At 50.4% G+C, this 13,959-nt stretch overlaps 1 long non-coding RNA gene across 1 annotated transcript; it reads left to right on the top strand.

The window, feature by feature from the left end:
• Positions 1 to 3,437: 3,437 nt before the first annotated feature.
• LOC132674586 (uncharacterized) lies at positions 3,438 to 13,090 on the top strand. The gene is made up of 5 exons (XR_013554496.2): positions 3,438 to 3,523; positions 5,171 to 6,824; positions 9,688 to 9,725; positions 11,078 to 11,221; positions 12,139 to 13,090. It is a non-coding gene; the product is annotated as an uncharacterized LOC132674586 (long non-coding RNA).
• The last annotated feature ends 869 nt before the right edge of the window (positions 13,091 to 13,959 follow it).

Here is a 13,959-nt window from a genome sequence, read left to right as displayed (position 1 = left end):
TATCAAATTCAACACCCAAAAAACAAACAAGCCAGTGAAGAAATGGGCAAAACACATGAATAGACATTTCTCCAAAGAAGACATCCAGATGTCCAACTGACACATGAAAAAATGCTCAACATCACTCATCATCAGCCAAATACAAATCAAAACCACAATGAGATACCACCTTACACCTGTCAGAATGGCTAACATGAACAACTCAGGCAACAACAGATGTTGGCGAGGATGCGGAGAAAGAGGATCTCTTTTGCATTGTTGGTGGGAATGCAAGCTGGTGCAGCTGCTCTGGAAAACAGTATGGAGGTTCCTCAAAAAATTAAAAATAAAACTATCCCATGACCCAGCAATTGCACTACTAGGTATTTATCTAAGGGAAACAGGTGTGCTGTTTCGAAGGGGCACATGCACCCCCATGTTTATGGCAGCACTATCGACAATAACCAAAGTATGGAAAGAGCCCAAATGTCCATCGACTGATTAATGGATAAAGCAGATGTGGTATACAAGTACAATGGAATACCACTCGGTGATGAAAAAGAATGAAATCTTGCCATTTGCAACAATATGGATGGAACTAGTGCATATTATGCTAAGTGAAATTAGTCAGAGAAAGATAAATGTCATATGATTTCACTTCTATGTGGAATTTAAGATACGAAACAGATGAACATAAAGGAAGGGAAGCAAAAATAATATAAAAACAGGGAGAGGAACAAAACATAAGAGACTCTTAAATACAGAGAACAAACTGAAGGTTGCTGGTGGGGTGTTGGGTGGGGGCAAGGGCTAGATGGGGTGAGAGGCATTAAGGAAGATACTTGGGATGAGCATTGGGTGTTATGTGTAAGTGATGAATCACTAAATTCTATTCATGTAATTATTATAACACTATATGTTAACTAACTTGGATAAGAAGAAAGAAAGAAAGAAAGAAAGAAAGAAAGAAAGAAAGAGAGAAAGAGAGAAAGAGAGAAAGAAAGAAAGGAGGGAGGGAGGATGGAAGCAAAGGAAGGAAAGGAAGGAAGGAAGGGAAGAAAGGAAAGGAAAGAAAAGAAAGGAAAGAAAGGAAGGGGAAGGAAGGAAGGAAGGAAGGAAGGAAGGAAGGAAGGAAGGAAGGAATCTGGAATCAACCAACTAATTAAAAATAATTTAAATAGCTTGTGGTTTGGATTTAGCTTGGGGGCATCAGTGTTACAGAACTCACTGGAAGTAGAAAGAGTGAGCTAGGTCCGGCCCTGCCACCTCCTGGCAGGGAAATTCTGCCTTTCAATCTGCCATGACTCAGTTTCTTCATCTGTAAGTTGGGGATACTAATCACACATACCTCACTGATCAATGGCTCACTGTGAGATTTGAATGAAATAATGTAAGTAAAAGAACTTTGTAAAGTACGGTTCACTCATTCATTTGCTCATTCGCTCAACAAGTCTTGATTGATGGACTGTTATAGAGCTAACCCTGCTCCAGATCCCCGGGTGCGGAAAGAAGGAGCCATCTAATAATTGACGGTGAAGACTTTGGACCACTCTGCCCTGCACCAAATCCCGTCTCCCTCATTCACCATCTATGCGAGAGTTAATTAATAATACCTGACTCAAAGGGTTAGTCTCAAGTTTAAGTGAGTTAATATTTGTCAGGCATTTGCAGCATGCCTGGCCCAGAAGAATTACTCTAGAAGCTTCTGAGAAGTCATTTTCTTTGACACGAACGGGAAGCTAAACTGAGCTTTAAGAAACATAGCTGAATATCTTACTTGAAAATATACAAGAGTTAAAGGTATAATGAACACCCACATCACTGAATTCTTTAAAAAATAAAGGTGAGGGGCGCCTGGGTGGCGCAGTCGGTTAAGCGTCCGACTTCAGCCAGGTCACGATCTCGCGGTCCGTGAGTTCGAGCCCCACGTCAGGCTCTGGGCTGATGGCTCGGAGCCTGGAGCCTGTTTCCGATTCTGTGTCTCCCTCTCTCTCTGCCCCTCCCCCGTTCATGCTCTGTCTCTCTCTGTCCCAAAAATAAATTAAAAACGTTGAAAAAAAAAAAATTAAAAAAAAAAAAAAATAAAGGTGAAATTATTAATCATTAGCCATTGAGAACACAGAGATATCTAGAATGCCTTAATTTATAAGGGTTGCAGAGTTAGGATTATTCCTACTGCCATTAGAGCACCTTAGGTTTCTTTAAGAAGTGCAGGGTTAATAACACAAGTGATCCGCGAATACATTCCATTTATTAAAAGCATAAAAACATTTAGATGAGGCTTCAGTTCCCTTTGATATCCGATGTTATTCTGCAGTAACATAAAAAGCAAAAGCCCCCAAAGTAGCTTAAAAGTTAGGTCGCTTTGGGGCGCCTGGGTGGCGCAGTCGGTTAAGCGTCCGACTTCAGCCAGGTCACGATCTCGCGGTCTGTGAGTTCGAGCCCCGCGTCAGGCTCTGGGCTGATGGCTCGGAGCCTGGAGCCTGTTTCCGATTCTGTGTCTCCCTCTCTCTCTGCCCCTCCCCCGTTCATGCTCTGTCTCTCTCTGTCCCAAAAATAAATAAAAAACGTTGAAAAAAAAAAAAAAATTAAAAAAAAAAAAAAAAAATTAGGTCGCTTAGCGGTGGAAACCCATGTCCGTGGGCAGGGCAGTGGGAAACTACAACACCCTCCCTGTGCTTTCCCCACGATGGCAGCTCCCCGGTCATCGTCCAGAATGTGTCACGGAGGCAAGAAAGCGAAACACGACCTCGGTTAGAATGGCGTCCTCCCCTGGGTGACAAACACACTTCAAACCACATTCCATTGGCCACAGCCGGGCCCGGATGGCTCCCAGCTTCACAGCGCAATGAAGGTCAGTCCCAGACGCCGCCACTTTGGAAAAGTGCTGCGCTTTTCTGTGCCTCAGTTTTCCCCACTTGTCAAACAAGAAGAGAAGTACAGTGCCCATTTCAGAGCCTTGATAAGAGAAGTCAGTGAGATAATAAACGTAAAACGCTTAGCATTCTGCTCAAGAGATGTGAGCTATGTTGCGGCTGAGGCTGCTGGAGATAATGATTTACGCCTATAAATAAAATAGTGTGTGTACCTAAGAGGGAAATCATCGTGTTCTGTAATTTACACATGGCTGGATTTTCAGCACTAGTAGGAGGAATGATCTTCCCTTATATTCCATAATTTTAGTGTGTGTGTGTATGTGTGTGTGTGTGTGTGTGTATACATAATACAATATAACAAGTATATTATGATAAAATATGCATGCAAACCACCTGTTTCCTTCTAGGTCTGTGAAAAGTTTGGTTGTGTCAGAGCTTTACTGGTTTTGACCGGAGGCTGCCGCCTGACAGAGCCAACGGCAGGTGCACGCTTGGCATTTCCTCCCGCAAACAAGAGGCGAGGGCTGTTCTCCACAGGCGGCTCTGGCCCTCGTGCCCACTGGCCCCTGGCAGTCTGACGTCAGGGAGGACACGTGAACGAGGAGCGCCGATTCCTGATGGTGACATAGCTGGGGACCCGGAGTCGGAGCCGTGACGAACAAAGGAGAGTGAGTTGGGGTGGAAAAGAGGGCGCGCAGGCCATTCCCAGGGACTGGGGGCCGAGGAAGGGTGGAGAAAGGGAGGCGTCTCGGCGGAAGCCGCGTCCCGGATGCAGAGGCTCAGGGAGGGGGCAGGTGGCCGTGCCGGTGAGGGGGCGGGGGCAGAAGTCCTGAGAATTGACGTCCGGGGTCCAAAGGCCGCGAGGAGCCAAGGAGCGCAAGGGCTCTGGGCCGACTCTGGAGGCCAACTGCCTAGACGGATGTGAACCAGGTCCTTGAGCCCGAGCTCGCTCTGGGGCCCGCGGCTTTGCTAGTGGCAGGCCATGTGACCCAAGTTTGGCCAATCAGACCTTCTCACCACGGTGATTGGCTCACGAATAGCATGTGACTGCAGTCAGAGCCAATCACAACTAACCCTGGGCCTTCCCTGGAGGAACTGGAGACAGGTGCCAATATGGTGGGCCCTAGGACAGAAGGAGGTGAGACTGAGTGCCGAGGTCCCCATGGGGACAGTGTGCCTCAGTGTGATGTCAAACCAAGCAGACAGAGGGAGTCAGAGTCCTGATGAAGTTTATGCTTCTAGATTGGACTTGCCCAGGTCACCTCTATCCCTGACCTTTCCTTGGCATGAGCCAGTAAACAGTGTCCTAACCGGAAACCGGTTGGACCTGAGTTTTCTGTCACTTATAACCAAGTGCATCCTAATAGCTACAATGTGCCTCCTTGATGGCTGACGGTCATTGTCTCAGAGTGGACAAGCAGACCGGCTAGTCAGCAGTGACACTTGAGGGGATTTCTTGGCCCACTAAATAAGTGATGTTGGCGTCTCAAAAACTGCATTTTACTTCGGCTGGCTCTGAGAAACCCAGTGTTAATTCATCCTTGAAGATCACGAAGGTCTTTGGAAGAGCCTCCCCAGCCACCAATATCAATTTTGTTTTGATAATTTCTCTCTGCATTATTAATGTCACATGCAGCTTCATGCGTATCCAGCCCATGCAGAAATCCCCATGGCAGTCAGTCAGTTTGGTTGACTTGATTTAAAAAAACAAAAAACAAAAAAAACCTAGGAGCCCTAATTGAACCCCTAACATGTGTTTACTCTAATGCATTAATGTTGTGCTTATCAAATCAGAACTGTGTTACCCCCTTAAATTACCTTGAAAACAAAATCAATACTTTATTTAACTGGAGTCAAGAAAAGAAAAAGAGGGGAAAAAATGCCCTGAGGAATCTGTGTAATAAGTTTTACTCGCAAAGAAACAATATGGATAAATGGGGGGGAAAGAATTTCAGTGTAAAGCCAGGAATCTGGGTAGCTTGGAGGAATACACGGGCCCCTAACTTAACATTGTTCATTTCTGTGCACCTTCTAGCGAATAGCTCACCCGGGCTTGTCAAGGAGAGGTTGCTTTTTAAGCAAGTCATGGGAATAAACAACCTTATGGCATTTTTAATAGTGGCCGTGGTTGGATTTAACACAGGTGTTTATACCATGTCTTTAACCAAATATTTGAGATCATTAGAACACTGGGCTGCTTATCAATGCTTTCCAATTGGACCCTGGGGGGCAAAACTTGATCTAATGCAGATACCTTCGCCTCCGTTCCCTGTGTGTGTTTTAAATTGGCAATTTCTCAGGCTTTTCTGCTCCAGGTCAGAGCTCCTCTGTACCGAAGAGAAATGGTAATTCCCCGTGGACTGAAGGATGAGGCCCAATATCCTCTACGATCTCAGACTCCCCATCGGCTAATCTTCTGCTAGCACTCTGAAAATATCTGATGACAAGCAGGAGGCACATTTCTTCGAGAAAAGCTGATGAGCGTTTCCCGGGGAATGGATAGTGGACTGAGTCTGAACACAAGAGGAACTCAGAGAGCCGATGATTTCACCGGCTTCCAAATCTCCCCCACTTGCCTCCGTTTTGGGTCTCCACGTGTTGGCCTTAGAAGTCGTGGAATCCTAGCATTTGAAGAGAGTTCGAAATTCTGGAAACCAACTCATTGTTCATTCAATCGTCTGTGTGCATTTTCATCAAACGCTTCCTGAGCGTGTCCCCTGCACCTGGCCTTGACCCTGGCCCTGGGGACACAGCAGAGATGGTGAGCGGAGAGCCATGGTCTCTGGCCGGTGTATTTGAGGAGACGGAAAAGGGGGATAAAAGGCCAGCAAACACGTAAGAAGATAATTTCAGCGATGACCAGTGCCACGGAACATGTAGGAGTGAACATTGTGCTGCGCAGTAGGGGGGTGGGGAGAGCACCCTTTAGTCCCGAAGCTTCCATGGCTGTCCTCATTCCTAACACCTGACTCTCAAGATTTGCTTCACTGCATGGCCCTCCTCATAGCTTACCAATAAAGCTCATTTTTTTGGCTTACGTTAACTAGGTAGAGCCACGGTCTCCAGTTTGTAACCAAAGAGCCCAATAGACCCGTAACGGAGAGTGTTTGAAAAATCATAAAGAATTCTCCCTGATAAGACCGTCCTTGGAAGAATAGGAAACAAAATTGAGATTGGGACATTGGGGGAGAGAAGGGTAAAGCCTTTCCTGTTTGTAGGAGACACTCGGCGTGGTTTCGGCCGCCCTGCACATCCGAACACGCTTCCCGTGTGTTAGAAATTCGGGGGAATTTCCCCTCTTAGCAACCACCCCATCCTCACCGTCAACATGGGAGACTTGCCTTGTCACTTCTCTGGCAGGTAGAGCACAGTCACGATGTGGACGCGGCCAGTCGGCACCCACGCGGGGACTTCCACTGAGGGGCTTGTGACGTAAGGGAACCGACGGGAGCATTAGGACTGGTTCCGGAGGTGGAAGTGCTGGAATCCGGTGCCCACGGTCCCCACTGGAGAGTTCCCCAGTGTCGTTCAGACATTATTCCCAAATGTGCAGACTCCGACAAGCCTGATGTGCTCCCAGAGTCTGGGGGCTCCCCCGACCCCCTTTCCTAGATCCCTTTCCTGCTCCGGTGGCTGGAGTGAGCCCCAGCGGGGAAGCGCCCCGACAATGTGCAGCCCAAACCTCCCACTTTCCGCGCTCGCTCGTCCCCTCCGTGTCTGAGCAGTTGGCGGCCCTGCAGAGCCACCCCAAGTGTCTGATATGGAAGAGCCTCTCCTTGTCACCTCCTGGAGGCAGCTGACAGACTAACAGAGCAGAAAACATGGAGTTTTGCTTCCAAATAGGAAAATTGGATTGTAAATCAATGGAGAGCCCGTCTGGGAGCGCGTTCTCGCAAATCCCGAACGCCACAAGCTGGAGGACACGGCGTCCCTGGAGAATACTCAGTGTCGACATCAGTAACTACTAAGGTAGGATTTTCCTGGGCGAAGGGGAGGGTTGCAGACAGGGAGACGGTGTGGTCCGGTCCGCTGAACCGGGCAGAGCCTGGGTCCTTGATGTCGCGGGGGCCACGCTGGTAGCCCTGGACCGCCCACATTTGTATGAGGCAGGAAGACACTTTTTATCCTGTGCAGGACACTGTCATTTTGGTTTGCGGAAAGTCACGGCAGGGTGCAATCTCAGCCCAAACGCAGGCCGTTTTGCTCAGCACCGCGGTAGAAACTTGGAGCAGAGGAAGGAGGCACTGAGAAAAAGGTTGATATGTAGTTTTAGTTAAAAGTCTGATTATAGAGACAGTACGACACTCCAGGGTCTGGGAACCGGGCTCCCTGGAGCCCTGACTCAGGGATCGGTCAGGGCAGGTGGGGCGTGGGAACTGGGCCCCGAGACTGGAGAACGAGACAGGAGAGCAGAGAGCAGGGCTCACCTTCCAAGGCTCAGAAGCACAGTCGTGCCTCGCTGCCAAGTCAGAAGGGAAGAATTAACCCCCACGAGAGGGGGTTCCTGCAGGAGATGGTGTGGACGAGGACTCACCAGCAGTTGAGATGTAGAGATAAATGCATCTTGCACAATGCCCGGGGCACAGCCAGTGCTCAAAACTTTTTGTTGTGTGAAGGAAAGATTGAATGACTCTATGAATAATCAACCAACCAAAGAACAGAGAGGCAAGTAAAGGATGGGCACTAGGTGTTTAAAATTTTTGTTTTGATGTATTTATTCATTTTCGAGACAGAGCATGAGCAGGGGAGGGGCAGACACAGAATCGGAAGCAGGCTCCAGGCTCTGAGCCACCAGCCCAGACCCCGACGTGGGGCTCGAACTCACAGAGTGTGAGATCACGACCTGAGCCGATGTCGGACGCTTAACCGACTGAGCCACCCAGGTGCCCCCAGCACTAGGTGTTTAAATTCCAGCTTTACCATTTAGCTGTTGCTGAGTGATCCAGGCAAGGTACCTAGCCCGCTCCCGCGTGTGGAAGTTGGTGCGGAGGATGATAAAGCCTCTCCTTTTAGGGATTCGGGTGAGTGGGACGTATGCCTATAGGCATAGAAATAGATGTGCATTGCCTAGTTCAGTGCCTGGAAAACATCAGTGTTCAATAAATGCAGACTCATAACACGCTCGGGTCATGATCTCATGGTTCACGAGACTGAGCCCCGCGTCGAGTTCTGTGCCGACAGCTCAGAGCCCGGAGCCTGCTTCGGATTCTCTCTCTCCCTCTCTCTCTTCCCCTCACCCGCGCACGCACGCTCTCTCTCTCTCAAAATAAACAAACATTAAAAAACTCCATGTACTTCTCACATCGTTAACGCCCACATTTTTATCATAAGTTCACGCTGCTGCATCTGAAATATTTAACACTTCCATTATAAAAGAAAACTGTTCTATCACCTTTTATTTTATTTTTTATTTTTATTTAAAAAAAAATTTTTTTTTCAACGTTTTTTATTTATTTTTGGGACAGAGAGAGACAGAGCATGAACGGGGGAGGGGCAGAGAGAGAGGGAGACACAGAATCTGAAACAGGCTCCAGGCTCCGAGCCATCAGCCCAGAGCCTGACGCGGGGCTCGAACTCATGGACGGCGAGATCGTGACCTGGCTGAAGTCGGACGCTTAACCGACTGAGCCACCCAGGCGCCCCTATCACCTTTTAAAACTGCGTGTCCAAGTGGACATTCGATACCACAGTGGTAATTTGATACCGACCATCAGTGATTTTAAAAATATCAGAGACACTCCTCTGATTGTGGGAAATTCTGCGTTATTTCTTTGTCTCCTGGAGCTACTCCCCTGGTAGGATTTGAGGCGAATGTATCATATTTTTCCGCTGGCAAGTCTTTTATTCCAACGAAAACAACAAAACACGTATATTCCAACGAAAACACGCCTGAGCTACAATTGAAAATTTACAAGTGTCTGTGACTGTAACACTTTTAAATGTTAAACACGTGGCTCTGAATTGAGTTATCAGAATTGGGAATAGAGCCCAATTGGTCGAAGCCGTCAAACTCTTGTGGGACTATTTTTCAATTAATTCACGTATTCCGGAGCAAGTACGGCTTCCTGTTCTAGTGAGAAGTCACAGCCTCAGTTCACCCTGCTCTTTTGTTTCTCTGGGTCGGGCCGATGGACGCGTGGCGAACCTTGTTCACGTAAACAAACAGGTGGCAAATTGGAGAGTTTCCGTCAAACGCCACTCAGCTCTTTGAATGTCTTCTGCCAACATGGGCTGCCATGCTTTCCGGCTCCTGATTCTGTTTGCCGTGGGGTGCGGAGAAGCGGTGGGGGTGAGAGAGGAAGGGTCCCCGGCCCCCCGGCCCCCGCTGCGATGGAACCCCAGCTGCCTGTCCCCTCCAGGTCACCTCCTGCCTCGAGGCTCACTGTGCACAGCCCTTCTGTCTCCAGATTCCAGAAACCTCCCTCCTCTCTCCTCGCCCAGGGCCCCCCCGGTACTAGCCAGAGCCCTGCACTGTCCTTTGTAATTTCCCTCCGTCCTCTGCCCACACGTCTGAAACAGTACCTTTGTGAAACTGTCCTCAAGTCAGCCGATAGGAGTGTTCCGGCCGTTCTCTGTTGGAATTCCGACTGATCAATCATTCTTTTATCAAGTGGGAGAGGAAGGGCATTTGTAAGAGGGGGTGTGGAAAAGAAGAAGCCGCGGACCACACATGTCAGTCAAGGATCTAGAAATTGATTCTCTTAAAGCTGTCTGTGTCTGGGAGCCTTTAGAAAGTCGTCGTGTATCCCCAGGGGTCTGAGCACTTCGATTTGATGATGGCTGATCTAATACCTGACCATCTGCCCCTCTCTTTTCTGCCCTGTCATTTCAGAAACGGTACTGGGAACCAGAACGTCGTTAGGAGAGCTGGTGAGGTTTGAGCATCCAGGCTAAAGGCTGCAGAGAGATCCCCTGTAGCCACGACGTGTGACCCCCACCGTTGCGGGGAAGCAGAGTCCCTCCTCAAGCTGACGTTTGGGGGGGACTGGTCTCAGAGGGCCAGGCCCCCAGCGTCACCTGCTCGAGTTGAGCACTTATCGCTCTGGTAGGGCAGCCTGTCTTACTTCTTCATCTGCCAGGCTCTCTGCAGTGCCGATTTAGACATTCCAGACGACCCCCCGAGAGTGCTTTATTGCAGCGACGAGCCCCGGAGCTACAATAACATGCAAAGAGATAGGGGTCCCCAGGCCAGGCCGGCAGCTGTCGTTTAGGTGGGAACCGATGTTAACATGTGTGCAGCATCCACCTGCCAGCAGAGGGGTGGGGGTGGGGGAAGGGCGGCAGGGAAGGGGGATGGGGTGATGATCTCTGGTTCCCCGTCCCCGAATCCAGCTAGAAAGCCCGGGGTCAGCTGCCCAGGATTCTAGGTCTTGCCATCTCACCATCCCCGTTGAGACCGGAGGCCCCCCCCCGGCATTGGCTGTGGATGTGTTTGCATTCGCTGCCACGGGGTCTTTTCCTTCGGGGTCACTCAGGGGCAAGCGCTTCTCCCCACCTTTTCACACAAGGGGAGAGGCTCACACATCTTTGTTGGGGTTGTCGCTGGGTCTTCGTGAGGGAGATGGGGTCACAGATGTGCACATTCTTAGAACACTTTGCTGGGAAGGCGGGTATAAATCCAGCCTGCTTCCCAGCCCATTTCTCCCGCCCTGCTCGGCTGCCCGACGTTTGCCGAGGCCAGGCTGGCGTGGGGTGAGTGGAAAGGAATCCTGCTCCTGCCTGGACAAGCTCAGAGGATCCCCCCTGCCCCCCTGCTGCCACCTCTTTCCCCTGCATGAAATCAGAGGCTGCGAATGAGACGGGATGAGGGGAGGGGGTCACACCATCTCCCCTGCGGGGGTCGGGTGTTCTCACCTTCTGCCTAGGTTAACTGGCTCAGCCGCTTTGTGGTTGGCCTTGTTTCTGTTTTCAGAAAAATGAATGGAGGCTCAGAGAGGGGCAGTAACTCACCCAAGGTCACACAGCCGGCATAGGGCAAGGGCAGGATTTGGACACAAGAACCCTCTTATCCATCCATTCATTCAATATGTGCTGAGTTTCATTTAAGGGACAGTCACTAGAGAAAGAGCAGTGAACATACTCAGCAAAGCCCTACCCTAGCGGGCTGGGTTGAGGAAGACAGACGAGGAACAATACCCAGTCCACCAGGCAGGGATCGTGGCCGTGGGGGGCAAGTAAAACAGAATAAAAGGCAGCCTTGGGCGTGGTGTCCTTTTTATAAGGTCGTCAGGAAAGTGACAGCCAAGCACAGACCTGAAGAAAGTGACGGCATGAACCAAGCTTCTAAATGAGGAAAGAGAGCTCAGCGAGCACAGCAAGTGCAAAGGCCCTGAGGCAGAACCTCGTCCCACACGCTGGAGACACAGGTAACTGCCCATGGACTTCCTGGAGTTCCATGTGCAAGGAGATGGTCAGCGAGCAGTGGTGGGAGCCGTCTGCCCCGGGGGCAGCAAGGGGGTGCATTATCTGCAGGAAGTTTCCAACCAGTAATAGAACGGACTCAAATTCAGGAATAAACCACTCCTCCCCACCAGGGCAGATAGCTCCTTCTCACCTCCCTACCCATCCCCCAACCCCCGCCATGCCTAGAATGACACATTAGGCCAGAAACTTTCTCAGGGCCAGGCCTATTGGTCCTGTTTCTTGTCACATCCCCAGAACTTAACATCTTGGTCTAGAATCCACTTTTTGTTGAAGGAATAAGCAAATAGGGGTGAAAAAAAAAACCCCAAACCCAACAGGTGTCCTTGGAGAGCCGTGAGCATGTGGCCAAGTGTGAAAGACATGACAGCTTACTGATAAGATGCCGGAACCCTGGCAGGGCCTGGGCAGAGCCGCCTGCTGGGGCTCCACAGGACCAGGGCCCCTGGGTGGGGCCCTGCGTGCCACGGCTCCTTCCCTGTGGACGGTCCAAAGCAAGTACAGGTCAGCGCCTTCCTGCCTGGCCACACTCCTCTGTGCTGAGGCCGCAGAGGGCCCTGAGCGCAGAAGCCCCAGCCCTGGTCTCTGTCCTGGGAAGAGTGATGGCGCCTCTGGCCCACTGCCCGCCCCACGCTGCTCTAGGGGGATCTGAGCAGCCCGTGAAGACGGTGAACGAACAGAGAGGCCTTGGAGTCCCAAGGCCAGGATCAAGTCCTGGCTCTATCAGCAGCCGGCTGCATGACATTGGCCGGGATGCTTTCACCTTCTGGGCCTCGTCTGTGAGCTCGGGCTCCGGGTAGGGTGACCTGGAAGGTTTATTTTTAACACTGACTTCTGAGGAATCCGGCTAATTTCGCCCCAGGACTATTCTACGCAAAGCAATGTCGGAAATTCTGAGCCTTGAAGGAGATGTCCTGACGGAGGTGATGGGAGTCACACGCGTGCGAAGATGCTCGCCAAAGCGCGGCAGCCTGTTAGACTGTTTGTTGTGCAGCCTCTGCTCTGTCTCCTTCCGGAGGAGAATGGAAGCAGCCAAAGCAGTGACATGTGTTTGCTTTGTAAACCACCAGTCTTTACGGTCCGTTTGCCTGCTCATTAGCAACCCCGCAGCAGTACTGGAGGTAGGTACTGTTATCATTGCACCTTACACGGGTGGGGAAACCGAGGCACGCTGCCCAGACCTCTTCTCAAACTTCTCAGGAGCAGATTTCCACCATTCCCAGCTTCCCTGGTCTTTCGCCCGGGCCCCACTCAGGGTCCCTTACGTGCTACCCAACCCCACAGAGCTGCAACCATAAAGACTCAGTTTTTTAAACAAATGGACCAGAATATGTTTTGCATCTGATTCTTCTTGAGCCCCGCAGCGCGGTCTCCAGGAGGAATCGCACTCGTTCCAACAACGGAGTCATGGTCAAGGCGCTCAGAGCTGGAGCGGGAACCGCACAGACATCTGCCCCTTTATTGCAGAGCCACACCTTGCCCGACCGTCCGACAGCACTCCGGACAGCGGCACATTTCCTTACTATTGATTTTGAACCCGAATCAGCCGTAGACATTTGTAAATGCCAGCCCCGCTCTCCAGGGCCAGGCAGGTGGACATACTATCCTCACAGTTGCACAGAGGCCCGCGCTCGGCAGGGCCCACGCTCAGTTTAATGCTCTGCCTTCGCCGATTTGAAATGCTTCAGAAGTTTTGGACACAGGACCCTGCATTGGGCCCCAAACCTTATGTAGTGGGACCCACCTCCAGTTTGCCCCAGTTGGTGTATGTATGTTCTCAGGTATTGAGAAACGCAGGTTTCGGATTAAAGGCAACTCCCTTCCCAAGAGAAATCTCCAAGTGTCTGATCAGTGGGTGTGTCCCCAGAGGGTCCCACTCAGAAAAGTCTGTGCTCGTTGAGATTCCTAAGTGCCACTGAGTTGCTTAAACAACACAGATCCTACCACTGCTTAGCTCCTACCTGGAGAGTGAGGTCATGATTTTAACATCTAGGCCGGGCCAGAGATGGAACATCACTGGAGTGTGGCCAGGAGGCTCCCGGTTAGTTTCTTCCTTTCTCATTTCCTGCTTCAGGATAGGTTTGATCGGGGAGTCACTGAGCTCTGGCTGTCCTGTTGATAGGTCTGGGGCTAGAGCAATTTGTGTTCTGTGCCCCAGATTGTCTATACTTGGGTAAAGTGATGCCTTCCTCCTTTGGTTGGTTTGTCCTGCAGGCCCCACCCAAGTCCCCAAGGCCCCCATTGTCACCCACCCAGGAGGTGCTATGAGGACCCATAGCCTTTCCCATCACAGTTCCAGAAATGCCCCCAGCACCAGGCCATTCTTCCCTCCAAAACATTTAAGAGAAGGCTTTGAACAACTAGAAAATGAAGAAGACAGTTTCCCAGCATAAAATGAAAACATGGGGCCTCTTGTTAAAAAATTACTAGGAATTTCAAGACAATAGAGCATTAAATCAAGCAGGAACCCTCCTAAACGCAGGTCCTGCAACACTGCCTGGGTTGGACATGAATGTGGCCAATCTTATTTCCAGGGTCCTGAAACTCATCCTGGGGTGAAATCCAGGCCATGTGTCTTTGGAAAACAATTACAAGAGAATCCGAAGCAGGTTCCAGACTCTGAGCTGTGAGCACAGATCCTGACGCGGGGCTCGAACTCACAGTCCGTGAGACCATGACCTGT

The sequence above is a fragment of the Panthera onca genome, chromosome A3, assembly GCF_046562875.1.
Source record: "Panthera onca isolate mPanOnc1 chromosome A3, mPanOnc1 haplotype 2, whole genome shotgun sequence".
In the NCBI taxonomy this organism is placed as follows: domain Eukaryota; kingdom Metazoa; phylum Chordata; class Mammalia; order Carnivora; family Felidae; genus Panthera; species Panthera onca.
This window is presented reverse-complemented; position numbering and strand designations above follow the sequence as displayed.